The sequence below is a fragment of the Triticum dicoccoides genome, chromosome 3B (assembly GCF_002162155.2).
Source record: "Triticum dicoccoides isolate Atlit2015 ecotype Zavitan chromosome 3B, WEW_v2.0, whole genome shotgun sequence".
Lineage (NCBI taxonomy): Eukaryota > Viridiplantae > Streptophyta > Magnoliopsida > Poales > Poaceae > Triticum > Triticum dicoccoides.
Window position 1 is genome coordinate 304781275 of NC_041385.1, and position 14880 is coordinate 304796154.

The following is a 14880-nucleotide window of genomic DNA, read 5'->3' on the forward strand; positions in this document are numbered from 1 at the left end:
GGCTTAGCCAATGAGGTGATATCCTTAATCTTCTTCGGGTTAGCTTCAATGCCCCTCTTTTGAGACTAGAAAACCCAATAGCTTGCCTGCAGGCACACCAAAAACACATTTGGCTGGGTTAAGCATCATCTTGTAGACCCAAAGATTGTCAAAGGTTTCCCTTAGATCATCCTGGAGAGTCTCCTTCTTTCTAGATTTTACCACAATATCATCCTCATAAGCATGCACATTACGCCCAATCTAACAGTGGAAGCAATTCTAAACACAGCGTTGATAAGTCGCTTGAGCACTCTTAAGCCCAAAAGGCATAGAGACATAACAGAAGGCTCCAAAAAGGGGTGATAAAAGACGTCTTCTCTTGGTCCTTAACTGCCATCTTGATCTGATGATAACTAGAATAAGCATCCAGGAAACATAAACTCTCACAACCCGTCGTGGCATCAATAATCTGGTCGATACGAGGGAGAGCAAATGGATCAGCTGGACAAGCTTTGTGAAGATCTGTGTAGTCAACACACATACGCCAAGTGTCGTTCTTCTTGAGTACTAGCACCGAGTTAGCCAACCACTTAGGGTGGAAAACTTCCACAATAAACCCAGCTGCTAAGAGCCGGGCTACCTCCTTTCCAATAGCCTTACATTGTTCTTCATTGAAACGACAAAGAAATTGCTTGACCGGCTTAAACTTAGGATACACATTAAAGGTGTGCTCGACGAACTCTCTCGATACACCTGGCATGTCAGAAGGCTTCCATGCGAAGATGTCCCGATTCTCACGGATGAATTCGATGAGCGCGCTTTCCTATTTAGGCTCCATATTGGCCCCCACTATGAACTGCTGAGATGAGTTGCCAGGGACAAAGTAAACCTACTTAGTATCATCAGCCGACTTAAACTTCAACCAAGGGTCTCGCTTAGTAGTGGGCTTCTTGAATAGGGTCATATCTGTCGGGTCAACATTATCCTTATAAAACTTAAGCTCCTCCGTGGCGCAGGCCGACTCAGCATAAGAAACATCTCCTTCCTCACATTCCAATGCGTTTTTTCGATCACCATGGACCATTATAGTACCCTTACGCCCTGGCATCTTAAGCTGTAAATAGACATAACAAGGTCGAGCCATGAATTTGTCATAAGCCAGCCGTACAAACATGGCATGATAAGGGCTCTTGATCTTGACTACCTCGAATCATAACGCCTCTGTTCTGTAGTCATAATCATCGCCAAAAGCCACTTCCAAGGCAATCTTTCCAACAGGATATACCGACTTACCAGGCACCACACCATGGAAAATTGTAGAAGACGGCTTAAGATCTTTATCAGTTAAGTTCATCTGGCGAAAGGTGTAATAATAAAGGATATTGATCCTGCTGCCACCATCGATGAGAACCTTAGTGAATTTATAGCCCCCGACCTGAGGGGCTACCACCAACGCTAGCTGACCCGGATTGTCAACCCGGGGCGGTGATCCTCATGACTCCATGTGATTGGATACTCTGACCACCGCAAGTATTAAGGTACCGCCAGCTCAATTGCACTAACTACATGTTTATGAACCTTTTGATCCATCTTTCAAAGACTTGTGGTGAAGACATGGTATTGACCACTGTTGAGCTGCTTTGGATTACTTTGATATCCTGAGTGATGTTGTTGGTTACCCTGACCATACTGTTGATTATAATCACCCTGGTTGCCCTGTCCTTGATACCCATAGTTTTAGCCGCCACCACCAAAGTCGGGCCCCTGTGAGCCGGATCCTGACCTACCAGGCGGTCCATTATTGTTGCCATGATTCTAATTGAAGTTGGAATTCATGTACTATCGCATAATGAAATAGTCCTTCCAAGCATGAGTGACCGGTTTATTGGGCAGGCTATGTTTTGGGCAAGGCTCATTCATCACCGCCTCAATATGGAAGTTCTTTCCTCCAAAGGACTGTTTACCATTAACATTATGGTGCTGGTTTTTCTACCCGGTATTGGTGTTAGCCACAAGATCTGACCTGCCATCGGATTGTCTGCGCTTACAACCATTACCCTGGTTGTTGCCATTATGGACTGTCACATTTTGCTGTTGACCCTTACCATTACCACTCTTTTTCCCTTGTTGGATTTTTCATCATCCGATCCAGGATCTTTGGTGGTATCAGAGTTGGCATATTTTATAAGAACCACCATGAGCTCTCCATGTCATTACAATGACGCTTAAACCGTCCAAGCTTCTGCTTAAGGGGGGTAAAATGACAGTTCTTCTCCAAGGCAAAAAACCGTCTGACCCGCCGCAATACTATCTGAAGAATGCATAATAGCTGAGACCCGCCAGACCCAATGATGACCCGACTCATCCTCATGCTGGACAAAATTATCAGGATCAATAATCGCCAAAGACTGCTTGCACATTCCTTTAAAATTCTAAATGAACCGTGCTTTCAACTCTACCCATGAATTAATGGAGTTGGCGGGTAACACTTTTAACCAGGTCCGAGCTGGCCCGTCCAACATTATGCTGAAGTAGTTAGCACACACAACATCATTGACATCCAACATCTCCACGCTAACTCATAACTCTTAATCCAGGACTTAGGGGGGAGATCAGCTGTATAGTTAGCCACCTTGCGAGGAGCCTTAAAATCCTCAGGCAAATGTTCATTACGTAGTCCCGGTACTAAACTAGGTACTCCAACAGATCTGGAAATTATATCAGCCCCTACTCACGACGAAGGTGTCATCGAAGGCTGTTGATAAGCCCCCAGCTGAGCCGCCGTTGCAGCCTCTGCCTCACGATGGGCTCTATCATCATGCACAATCGCCTGAGCATGAGTAAGGGGTGGGTTATTCCCACAAGGTGGGTAATCCTGATTTGGTCGACTTCATCGCTTGCTACTGGAAACCACCGGTGACTTAATGTGTCGGCTGTAACTATAGCTTGGGAGGGGGTCGAGTGCATCGTCTCACGACTATGTGTATACTTATCCTGCTGTGCGACCGCCATCTGTAAGAGCTCAATTGCATTCCACACCTAAGCTGCAAAAGGCGTCTCATCTGTGATAGGGATTGAATTGATTCGGGTAGTCGTTGCTATCATGTTATCCACCGGTTGGAATAATGTCCAGATGGCGTCGAAAAACACTTGGGCAGGGTTCGATCCCTATGGAGCGGGTCTGGTAATCGGGACTGAGCCGCAACCCCGCTCCTTGGAACTTCAGCCGCCGGGGCTGTCCCTGGCGGGTTACTTGGCCACGCACCAGGCGTGTTAAAAAGATTCCGCGCCTCATAAAGTGGAGGTAAACGGGTTTGATACCCCCTTCGAAGAACTACATTAGAGGCGTTTTGATCCAAACAAGTAGAAAGCCTCCACCCTGATACGCTATGACTCAACATCCATCTAGGCTCGTTTCTCTGCCATCCCGATGTTCTCTGCATTAAGATCCTGATGGGCTTTGGCCACCTCATCTCGCACCTTCGCAACTTCCGCATTATGCTTTGCTTGATTCGCCGCAGTAACCTCTGTGGCTAACAGAGTCATCAAAGTGCCCAAGAGTTAAGACAAAACTTGAGCCGGCGGTCGAGCTGAGCCGCCGGCCCTAGCTGTCACAGCGGCAGTCGATCCAGACGTCATTGCTGCTGCTGTTGACGATTGAAGAACCGGCCCAGTGCCAGCCATGAAAATTACACCCCTGGAAGGCGGCTCATAGAGGTCCGGAATACGATTGCCATCGTTGTATCCCCCAAGCCCGCTGTTTTGAAGCTGATAGATGGATTCCGTCTCTCCGGTTGAGGACTCATCACCCGAATAGATGGCCATCTCTCCTCCAGATTTAGACCCTTCCGCAAGTTCCATGCCTTCCATGAAACCAACAAAAACATGCTTCCGGCCGGGTTGAACCCTAGTGGGTCACGCACGCTGAGCCGGCTCGACGATGTTGATGCAGATGTCTGGCTCAGGCTCTGACTCGCCGATCTTGCCGATGAAGACATGAATTCCACCAAAGGGCACCTGGTAGCCGTATTCGATTGAGTCGGCCTCAGGGCCCCGTCCAACATCGTCAATGTAGAGCTTGCCACGACGACTCCTAGTAATCCGGCCCACGGCGTATCCCTTGATCCCTGGGAAGTCGCCCTTCAAGAACTCGAAACCACCGTGCTCTGGCCCCACGGTGGGTGCCAACTGTCGTGGTTTTGTCACTGCAGATGCCCTTGTGAAAGGACTTAGGTGTGGAGCCATTGCAACATAGGTTAGCTCGAAGGGGTTGAACGGGACAAAGGACACAAGGTTTACCCAGGTTCGGCCCATCACAACAAGATGAAAGCCTACTCCTTCTTTTATTGATCATAGATTGAATATCGATTACAAGGGAGCGGAATCGCTTAACCTAGCTCTCGATCAATTCTTTCCCCCTAACCCGCCACCGGGTCTCGCCTTTTTATGTGGGTCTCGCATTTTTATACACAGGTCGAGGCTCGAGGCTTACAAGAGTCCAAACCGGATCACAAAGCGTGACCAACTCAGTTTCTAAGTCGCCTTGCCTTCAACATGCCCGCCTCTTAAGCCACTACTAGTCTTCATGGCCCCTCTAGCCCATCAAAGCCTTTCATCATTGAGTCATCAACAGTGTAAGCCGGCCCCTCCTGGGCGGGTCATACCACGGGGTTATATCCCCAACAAATATGAATGACTATATTTGGTTGTTGTTAAGCCTGTTGTAGCGAGCATATGCCTCTTTTAACAGCAACAACAACACCAACAACAACTGCAACAATAGCAACAACAATGACAACAACAACAACAACAACAACAACAACAACAACAACAGCAACAACAACAACAACAACAACAACAACAACAACAACAACAACAACAACAACAACAACATCAACAACAACAACAACAACAACAACAACAACGATGATGACGACAACGATGATGATGATGACGACTTCAATGGTAATGCAAGCACAAACGAGTAGCAAGGATGGAGCGTTTGGGATATTCAAGATATCATAAACAGTAGTCAGAAGACTCATGTTTGGGATAGATGCCGACATCGCATACGCTTAGTTATGCAAAATGCATGCATCGATACTCCCTATCCCCGACGATCTCTTGGTTGTGTGGGAAGGACCCCCCCTATTGCACACACTGGGAAGGCGACGATTTAAAATGCCGTCATAGAAAGGGGTAAAAACCCGTTTGTATAGCAGCTCGTTGTAGCAGTGTGTACTGCATCATCCTCTCCTCTTCGAGGAACCCAATGCATCTCACAAGTAGCAACCACCTCCCTCCATAGTCCACCACCACCTTCCCCCCCCGCTTGAACCCTAGCTTGTCGCCACTGCCAACCCCTGTCGGTCTGCCCGTGCCTCCTAGCTTAGATAATAAAGTTCAAGTTACACAGCTTTTCCCATACCGTCGCTGACCTGAGTTTTTAGATGATGCCTGTGGTGTCCCTTCCTGCCAGATCCGCATCCCCTACTCTAGAGACTCGCAGTCTAAGCCCAACCACATATCCCGGGGATCCCAACGAGCGTACGGCCAAAAAGAGGTTTATCATGGCCTCTCCGACGGATGATGGCGAGGTGGCCTCGTTCGTCCCAGCTTGTCAATCCCAAAACAACACCTCATCTCGGAAGCCAGCGAGGATGTTGACTATGTTGCCATGTCGAAGGCTTCATGTCAGCGGGCTCGTGTATTACTATATCTCAGGAAAGCTGGCTACGACATCAAGCTCGTCGATAGCGATGGCTTCATGCGGGCCATGTCATAGTTTAAGTGGTCCATCCCCAACCCATCTGCTTCAACCGCCGTCCATCTCTTTGAAGGCCTTGTTGCTGATCTCCTCCGCCATGCGGTCAAGGATTTGCTATCCTTGTACATCATCGAGCCCATTTTGTCATTTCTAAAGGACACGTTCTATGGTGGCGGCTTGGGATCCTCAATTGCGAAGTCAAATCTCATCGACCACGAGCACGAGAAGGGCACCCACAAAGGCTCTTCCAAGGTGAAACGACCCATCTGCAACATCACGCAGTGCACCATGGGTCTATGCTCTTCCAAGTGGAAGGATCCTGTCCATGATAAGTGAGGTAATATCCTATCAGAAAATCTTACTTTCTCTAGCTTGCCAACCCATACCCTTTGTTGTAGTAGCTTCGGCCATTTGGTGTTGTAACTGTGTCGTATTTAATTATTTCAATTTTGCAAAAATGTAATGTTCAATATGGCTATGTGATGTTTAAGTATGAATTGTGCACTTCAGTTTCACGAATGGCTATATTTGGTTGTTTGTAGTGAGTAGATGCCTTGTTTATCTGTATTTGGTTGTTAGGTTGGTTGGAGTGAGCATTTGTCCAGTTATCAAGCAAATGCCTTGTTTATGTGTATTTGGTTGTTAGGTTGGTTGAAGTGAGCATTTGTCCAATTTTCAAGAAGATGCCTTGTTTATATGTATTTGGTTATTAGGTTGGTTGCAGTGAGCATTTGTCTAGTTTTCAAGCTTATGCCTTATTTATCTGTATTTGTGTGTTAGGTTGGTTGAAGTGAGCCTTTGTCTAGTTTTGAATGGCTATATTTGGTTGTTATAGTGATCATATATGCCTTGTTTATTTTAGTTATTCACAATGTGATGTTCATTATGTGCAAGTCAGAACTCTGCAGTTCGATTTCATCAACACTAGTTTGCACATCTGTATATTGTTCATGTTATGTCTAGTGTAGTTAACACATGCCATTTTTTAGTTTTACACATTTATCCAGTGTGATGTTTAAGCATGAGCTACGTACTATTAATTTTAGACAATACCAGTTTGAATTACAATATTTGGTGGTCGTTAAGCCTGTTGTAGTTAACATTCCCTTCCATTTTTTATCTACTTTAACAACATCCTGAAACCAACACATTCCAGCTATCATTTAGAGATGATGTTGTTTACCATGGCTATATTTGTGTGACGTTAAGCTTGCTATACTTATCATGATGTTGGGCTATACTTATCATGCCTCGACTTGTACTCCCCCGGGTCATTCCATAATGTAGTGCATATAAATTCATGTCTGGACACTTTTTAGCTTCTAATATTGACTTGTTGCTTGTAGGTACATATTTCTCGTCAAAGATCCATGCATCGACCCTTTTTGCGTATGGCACTGAGATATTCATGAACCAAAATCAAGTGAGGAAATTGATAAGGATTATTAGCAAAAAGATATGAATAGTGACAATTAAATTATTTATTTACGCTCTATCCAACACAATGGTGAGTTGTAGGAGTTGTAGGATGGTAACTATGAACTCTGTAGCCTTCTCTTTTTACTGCCCATAGTGAGTTGTTAGACAACAATGTCTGAATCTTTTTTGTTTGCAGTGCTTCGCGAAGCAATTTACTCAAGATTACCTCGCAAAGTACATGATTGGTGGACATGCAATGAAGGTTAAAGTATTTCATCAAGACTACAATGAGCATCAAGAAGTCCTAATGCATAAAGTGAAGGATGGATGGGCGGTCATCCAGGGGTTAGCCTAGAGTCGTGCGCGATTACGCATGGAGGAGGGTGCAATATGGGCATTCCACTTCACCTTCTCCGGCAACCAGAATGTCTTTCGCCTCTCTCTTTACAATCTTTAGTACAAATGTGGTTCATCATTCTTTACTTGGTGCTTCTTTTGTTCTTCAGTATATGTACTTGTGCATCGAATTATGCATTCGTCCTTGAACCTATATTTGTAATAAACATGGTTTGATATGAAATAAGTGATTGCCTACTTTCAAATTCAAAATCTGTGCATTTAAATGCAGGGATTAAATTAGGGATTAATTATGCTCTGCGGGCCAGTACACTGCACATGGTTTTCAAAAGCAAAATGTCCATGATAAATGTCAAGATCAAACACATTTCTCAAATCCACTATGTGTGCGATGAATCTCTACTGCACACACAATCAACCAAGAAAAAATGTATGAGATTAACAACAATAGTGCACACAGTTCCTTATCAAATGTTTGCAAAAGCCACCTTATCACACACGCTTGGCAATTATGCATGGACTATTTATGATGTCGTGCGCATCTTAAACATTTTCTCATAGAAGAACGCGTGTGATAGGACTTCATCCGCCGTGGGTACGACACATGAATTGTGTGGGATATATTCAAGCTTCACATAGAGTTTTATAGGGACAATTGTATGCACTCTTACATCGAATTGCATACAGTCGAGGAAAAGTAAATGTGTGTGATTGTGTGCTTATCATACATGTTCTATAATCGTAAACTATTTGTGATGGGGCACACATCATAAACGTAGCACCACAGAATGCTGACTGCGATGGTAACGCAAGAACAAACGAGTAGCAAGGATGGAGTCTTTGCTTGTTGTGCTATTTAGTTTGTCATAATCTTCTTGCTGGACACACCTATTTGAGAGGGCCATAATGCTGCTACGATTTTTGAGAATTGCTCTAAGTGCTTCACTTAAATTTTTTGAGCTAGGAATTGCTCTAGTGCTTCACTTATATCTTTTTGAGCACAGTGGTAGTAAAATTTTGAAGATTTCTACTCTCATGCTTCACTTAAATTATTTTGAGAGTCAATAAATTTTGAAGAAATCCTCTCATGCTTCAGTTAGATTATTTTGAGAGTTGAAATATTTTTATAAATATTAATGCTATCGTACCTCACTTAAATTTATTTGAGAGGTTGAAAAGTAGCAATGGTGATATATGAAAGTAGTCCCAAAGTGATTGGTATTCAAGGGGTATATAATAAAAACTTTCATGATGATCATTTGACAATATAAACTTGATTCCTTGTAATAGTTTTGAGATATGGTGATAATAATATGTGAGTCATGTTGGTGAGTAATTATGTTTAGTAAGAATATTGGTCTTAAGGTTTGTGATTCCCTATAAAAGCACGAAAGTCAATAGTTATGCAATGAAGTTACATCCTACTTGTGGTGCATTATTCAGTGTTAGTTATGTTTAATGCTCGTTTCTATTTCTTGGTTGGCCGCTTCTCAATCTACTTGATAGCCTTCATTTGTACTAAGCGGGAATACTGCTTGTGCATCCAACTCCTTAAACCCAAAGTTGTGCCAAATGAATCCACCATACCTACATATGTGCGGTATTTCCATGTTGTTCCAAGTAAATTTGTATGTGCCAACTCTAATTTTCAAAAAAATCCTTTTTGTGTGCCCATACTGCTCATGAAGCGGCAGGGGGTGGCCAATGTTTTCCATGCTAGATACTTTATTCTCAAGGTGAATGTTTATTGACTTGTGATTGCACGAGAGTGTGGCAAGGTAATAGGGATGCCCAGTCCCGAAATGAAAAAAATAGTATGTTGTCAATAATAAATTCCTTGGAAAGTGTTGGTATGGAAGGCACTCATGGATACGGCTAGCCATGTGTCGTGGTTTTGTCACGGCAGATGTGCTAGTGTGAGGACTTAGTTGTGCATCGCTACTAAGTGGTGGCTTGAACGGGGTTAATTGGAATCGAGAAGACGCGAGTTCTACTCAGGTTTAGCCCCTCACGGTGGAGGTAAAAGCATACATCCTGCTTGATTTATATTGATCATCATGGTCTCGATTACAAGGGCGCATTTTGCTGCCTCTATCTCGAGAGCCCTCAAAACATCTATTCGAGACATGTCTGTCTTAAACCTTGTCTATCTTTTCTAAATCGTCCCTCTTGGGGTGCCTTGCTCCTCCTTATATAAGTTGAAGGGGCGTCTTACATGTAGAGTCCTAGTAAGATTAGGACTTAATCTATTCGGGCTTCTTATTGCGGGCTTCTTACCACGGGCGACTTAGCACGGCCTTCTTATCTTGGGCTTCTCATCTTGTGCTTCTTATCTCCAGGACTCATCTTCCGGGTGACTTAAGCCTAGAGATGACTTAACGTTAGGGTGGCTTAAGTCCACAGATGACTTAACGTCACGACGGCTTAAGTCTAGAGATGACTTAACGTCAGGGCAGCTTAATCCCAGAGATGACTTAAGTCTCAGGGCGGCTTAAGCCCAGAGATGACTTAATGTCAGGGCGGCTTAAGTCCATAGATGACTTAAGTCTTAGGTGGCTTAAGCCCAGAGATGAGTTAAGTCTTAGGGCGTCTTAAGCCCAAAGATGACTTAAGTCTTAGGGCGGCTTAAGCCCAGAGCTGACTTAACATCTGGGCGGCTTAATCCACAGATGACTTAAGTCTCAGGGCGGCTTAAGCCCATAGATGACTTAAGTCTTAGGGTGTCTTAAGCCTAGAGATTACTTAAGTCTAAGGGCGACTTAATCCTAGAGATGACTTACGTCTCAGGGTGGGTTAAGTCGAGAGATGACTTAACGTGAGGGATAACCCTAGAGATGACTTATGGTCATGAGCCAGGTCTAGCCATGGGTAATTCCCGAATGGTGTAAAAAGGAATAAACTTTATTTTATATTTAGGAACAACCTATGATTTATCTAGCATGGAGAGTATTGTAAATTCTTGATTCTCGTTGACAGGAAAAGCATACCACTCAAAACAATTTTATCCCTTAATTTAAGCTATGAGCTCTAGCACCTCTACAAATTTATGCTTCCCTCTGCTAAGGGCCTATTTATTTTCTTTATGAAATTTTTATTTGAGTCTCCATCTTCTCTTATAAAGCACCAACTAGGGAACACTATTGCCATACTTATGCATTGAATAAAGCTAATATTTTAGTGTGTTTCATGAATGGATCAATGATTGAGCATAATGGGCTAGGGATAGCTTTCTTTAGTGTTCATATTTTGAAACACATGGTTGCTTGCTGATATGCTTGAGTATTGATGTCTTCATATCAATTATAGACTATTGCTTTCAGTCATCTAAAAGTCCAAATGTCCATGCTACAAAAGAAAATAATATATGATGAACATGTTAGGCAGCATTCCACATCAAAAATTCCTATTTTTATCATTTACCTACTTGAGGACGAGCAGGAATTAAGTTTGGGATGTTGATACGTCTCCAAGGTATCTATAATTTTTGATTGTTTCATGTTGTTATATTATCAAACTTGGATGTTTTATATTCATTTACTAGCAAGTTTATACCATTTTTTGGGACTAACCTATTGACATTGTGCCCAGTGCCAGTTGCTGTTTTTTTCTTGTTTTTTTTACTTCTCAATATATCAATACCAAACGGAGTCCAAATGCCACGAAGAGAATTTTTTCTGCCCAGAAGACACCCAGGAGGCACAAGAAGTGCACTAACGGGGGCCTGTGCAGCCCACTAGGCACGAGGGCGTGCCAGGGCCCCCAGGCACGCCCTGGTGGGTAGTGGAGCCCACAGTGTCGGATTTCGGGTTCCGCAAACCCTTGATAGGTTCGATCTTTGGGGTGCGTGAGGAGATCTCAACCTACCTAGCCTGCCTACTCGCGACCCCCCTAAGCCTAGCGTATCGAGCTCAAAGGGACAAAGAGACACAACAATTTATCCTGGTTCGGGCCACCTTGCGGTGTAACACCCTACTCCAGCGTTTTGGTGGAATGCCTCGAAGGGCTGAGGACGAACTAGTACATTGGATGAACTGGCCTCAGGAGGTGAGGTGTTCTTGATTTCGAGAGAGCTAGTGAGGTGGCTGGATGAGAAGTGATCTGATCTCCCCGTCCCCCCCCTTTGTGGTGGTGGCTAAGTCCTATTTATGGTGGCCTTGGTCCTCTTCCCAAATGTTGGCGGGAAGGGATCCCACAACGGCCAGATTTGAAGGGGAACAGGTAGTACATTCTATCCTGACTAAAGTGGTCTTCGCCTGCATAAAACTTCTGGTTGTGACGCTTTGGTGGGATCGGCGATGACCTCCATCCTGCCATCCTAGTTGTCTTGGTCTTGTTGCACCAGAATGGAAACCTTTGGTTGATTCCTCGGGACTCCACACCTACAACTTGCCACCTTTGCACCAAAGGGGAAACTGGCGCCCGCCTGGGCTTGGTCGTCATGGCTCACGTCAGCTGAGCCTCGTGAGGTGCACCTTGCATAGAACTCTCTCCCCTCGGGAGCCAGGCTGAGGAGGCTGATCCCTTGGGGGTCCTGGCGTCGTCCGCCTCGTGAGGCTTGGCCCCTCGCGAGGGTCTTGAGCTGTTGATGTTGAAGCCGGGCCATACCAGGCCGCTGATGAAGTCGTGTAGTGGGCCAGAGGCAGGCAAGTCTAGGTACCCCCGTATCCAGAATACTGATCGTAGCCCCCGGACCCAAGGCGCGCTTGGACTTGGCTTTTAGGCGAAGCCAAAGGGCAAGTGCGGAACGCCACGGGCCCTAATCGCCTACGGCCTTGAACGACATGTGGCAATTGATGGGACATGGGCGTCTCCACCTCCCCATGCCGCCTTGATACTCGCCAAGCCTGGCAGCCACCCGTTGCCAGAGCAGCTCACCCTTGTTGGTTGTCGTGCTTGGCCTTCATTTCTTCTTCTCTCAGACTTGCGACTCTGCGCGCAGATCCGGGCTAGTGCCTCACCCGCTCTCAAGCTTCTACCATGGCTACGCAGTAGACGAAGAAGAAAGGGAAGTCGCGCGCCCTGGCTGGACCTCCGCTGGCCCTGGAGCTAGCCCTTGAGCGGTCGACGGTGATCAATCAGGAAGGGCTGGACAAGGTTCAGCTGCGAGACCAATGAGTGGAAGGCAACGGCCGTCCAGCCTGCGTCTTGGCTTGTGGGTGACATGGGCGCCACCGAGATCCCCATCTATCTCCACATTCTCTTCGCGGGTTTAATTCCCCCTTCTCTCCTTTCTTCAATGCCATAATTTCGCACTACTAGATCCACATGCTTCATGTGGATCCCCGCTCCATGATCCTCCGTACTGTCTTCGCGTTCCTGTGTGAGGCCATGGTTGGCATTGCTCCTTCCGTGGCCCTGTTTCGCCATTTCTTCTTGCTCCGGCTGGTCGATGCCCACCAATGCTCGGGGTGAGGGACCTTTGAAGCTGTGGCGGCGACTGCTGGCTCGGGGATTGACTTCGAGCTTTCGCCTGCCGCGAAGGGATTCTGGAAGCAGTGGTTGCTTATTGATGCTGGTACGTGCAGCCCCCTGCCGCTGACCCCTCGAGCGCCGGCCGCACCCAGCTCTGGCTGGGGGCATGTGAGGCTCACCGACCGGCGCCTTACTTACTTCTAGAAGAGGTTGGCAAGGCTGCAGAAGCTGGAAGTGACAGTGCCGATGATGGTGAAGGAATTCGTCAGGCAGCGCGTTGCCCCGCTCCAGCGCCATTCTCGCCCGATGTGGGACCTCGCCGGCACCAAGGATTCCATGAGGCTACATAGGCCATCGCTGCCCTCCGAGACCTTGAGCATGGTGCTCGAGCTCCTGACGGGCGAATTCAAACCCACCGATCTTCCAGGAAGTGGCTGCCTCCTCTACTAGTGCTCGAACAAGGCAGCCTTCATGGGGCAGATGCCGCTATCGACGAGTGGGGGTTACGCCCAGAGGGCCTCGAGGGGCCTCGCGAGAAACCCGTCCTCATGGTTCCCCTGTTGATTGACCCTGATGTGCGCGCCCCAAGTGTGGGATCAAGGAGGCGCACGCCACCTGCCGCTGTTGAGGGAGCCTCCGGAGATCTAACGCCGTCCGTGGGGACTCCGTAGACCGGGGCTCCCAAGACTCAGAAGAGGGCCACTGCAAGGTCGGTGCAACCCGATGTTCCGGAGGCAGTAGCTCCCGAAGTTCGAGGCGATGGCTCTGAGGCGGCTGCTGAAGGTGAGGCGACAAACGATGGCTCCGGGGCCGCCGCCCAGGAGACCACGTCAAGTGCTTCTGCTCCTGAGGTCACCGCCCTGGGTGCCCTACTGTGCCATCCTCCTCCCGAGGGTCGCCCGTCGAGGCCTGGCCGGCCCCGCGTGAATCTTGAATCACTCTACAAGAGGAAGGGGTCTTGGTGCCGCAGTAGCAGCGCTCGCCGACCGCTAAAGCTGAGGAAATACATGGCTGTGGACGAGTAAGTACCTTCGTTTTTGAATCCTTACGCGCCATGCCCTCTTCTGACCAGGGCCTCGTAGGATCCCCGTGATGGTGAAGCCTTAGGAGGGGAGCCCTTCCAATGGTCCTGGCTCGATCCCAGTGCACAACCCCCCACGCCCTGGCTCCGCCTAGGACACGGGGTTGACTGTAGCCGCCGGGGTGCCGCAGGGGTCCCCCGGCCCTGAGCCTCCTACTTCCTTCTGCCTTGACCCGACCTGGGGGGAGAGGAATGTGTCGCCGGCTCTCCCTCTGGTCGCTGCTGGCAGCTGGACGTCCCCCGGGCGGTCTTCATCTTCGGGTTGCGGAGCCGCGTCGGCCAGCCCCCTGCCGAAGGTAGGCGAGACATCCCACGCCTCTTCGGCGGCTCTAGGTGCCGAAGAAGGGCTTGGCAGAGCGCTGGCGCTCACGCGCGAGCGCAATGTTCTCTGCTTCGAGCTTTTTGGCGAGGCGATGCGCACAATAATTCGGCTTGGTAGGGAGCTAGCCGATCTCGACACCAAGCTCAAGACAGAGGACCGCCGGCTAGCGCTTGAGTGGCGCCAGCTGAAAGTCACCATCAACCTTGGGAGACTTTGGCATTATCGAGCCGACGCGCTCATGGCAGCCTCCCTTGCAACTTCTCGTGAGGCTTGCACCCGTGCCATGGAGGAGGCCGAAGCCGCCCACCACTGTCGCGAGGCAGGTGAGAAGCGAGAGTAGGAGCTCCTGTCTTCCAATGCTGCCTTGGAGCGGGAGATCGACGAGCGGCACGCCCTCCTGGCCGCGTCACCGGGTGAAGCGTCCTTCGCCGGGGCGGAGCTTCTGAAGTGCCAAGATGACCTAGCGTTGGAGGCCGTGGAGCATAGCCTGGCGTTGGAGAGGTTGGAGGTGAGGGAGCGCCAGGCTACCGGGGCCGAGGATGC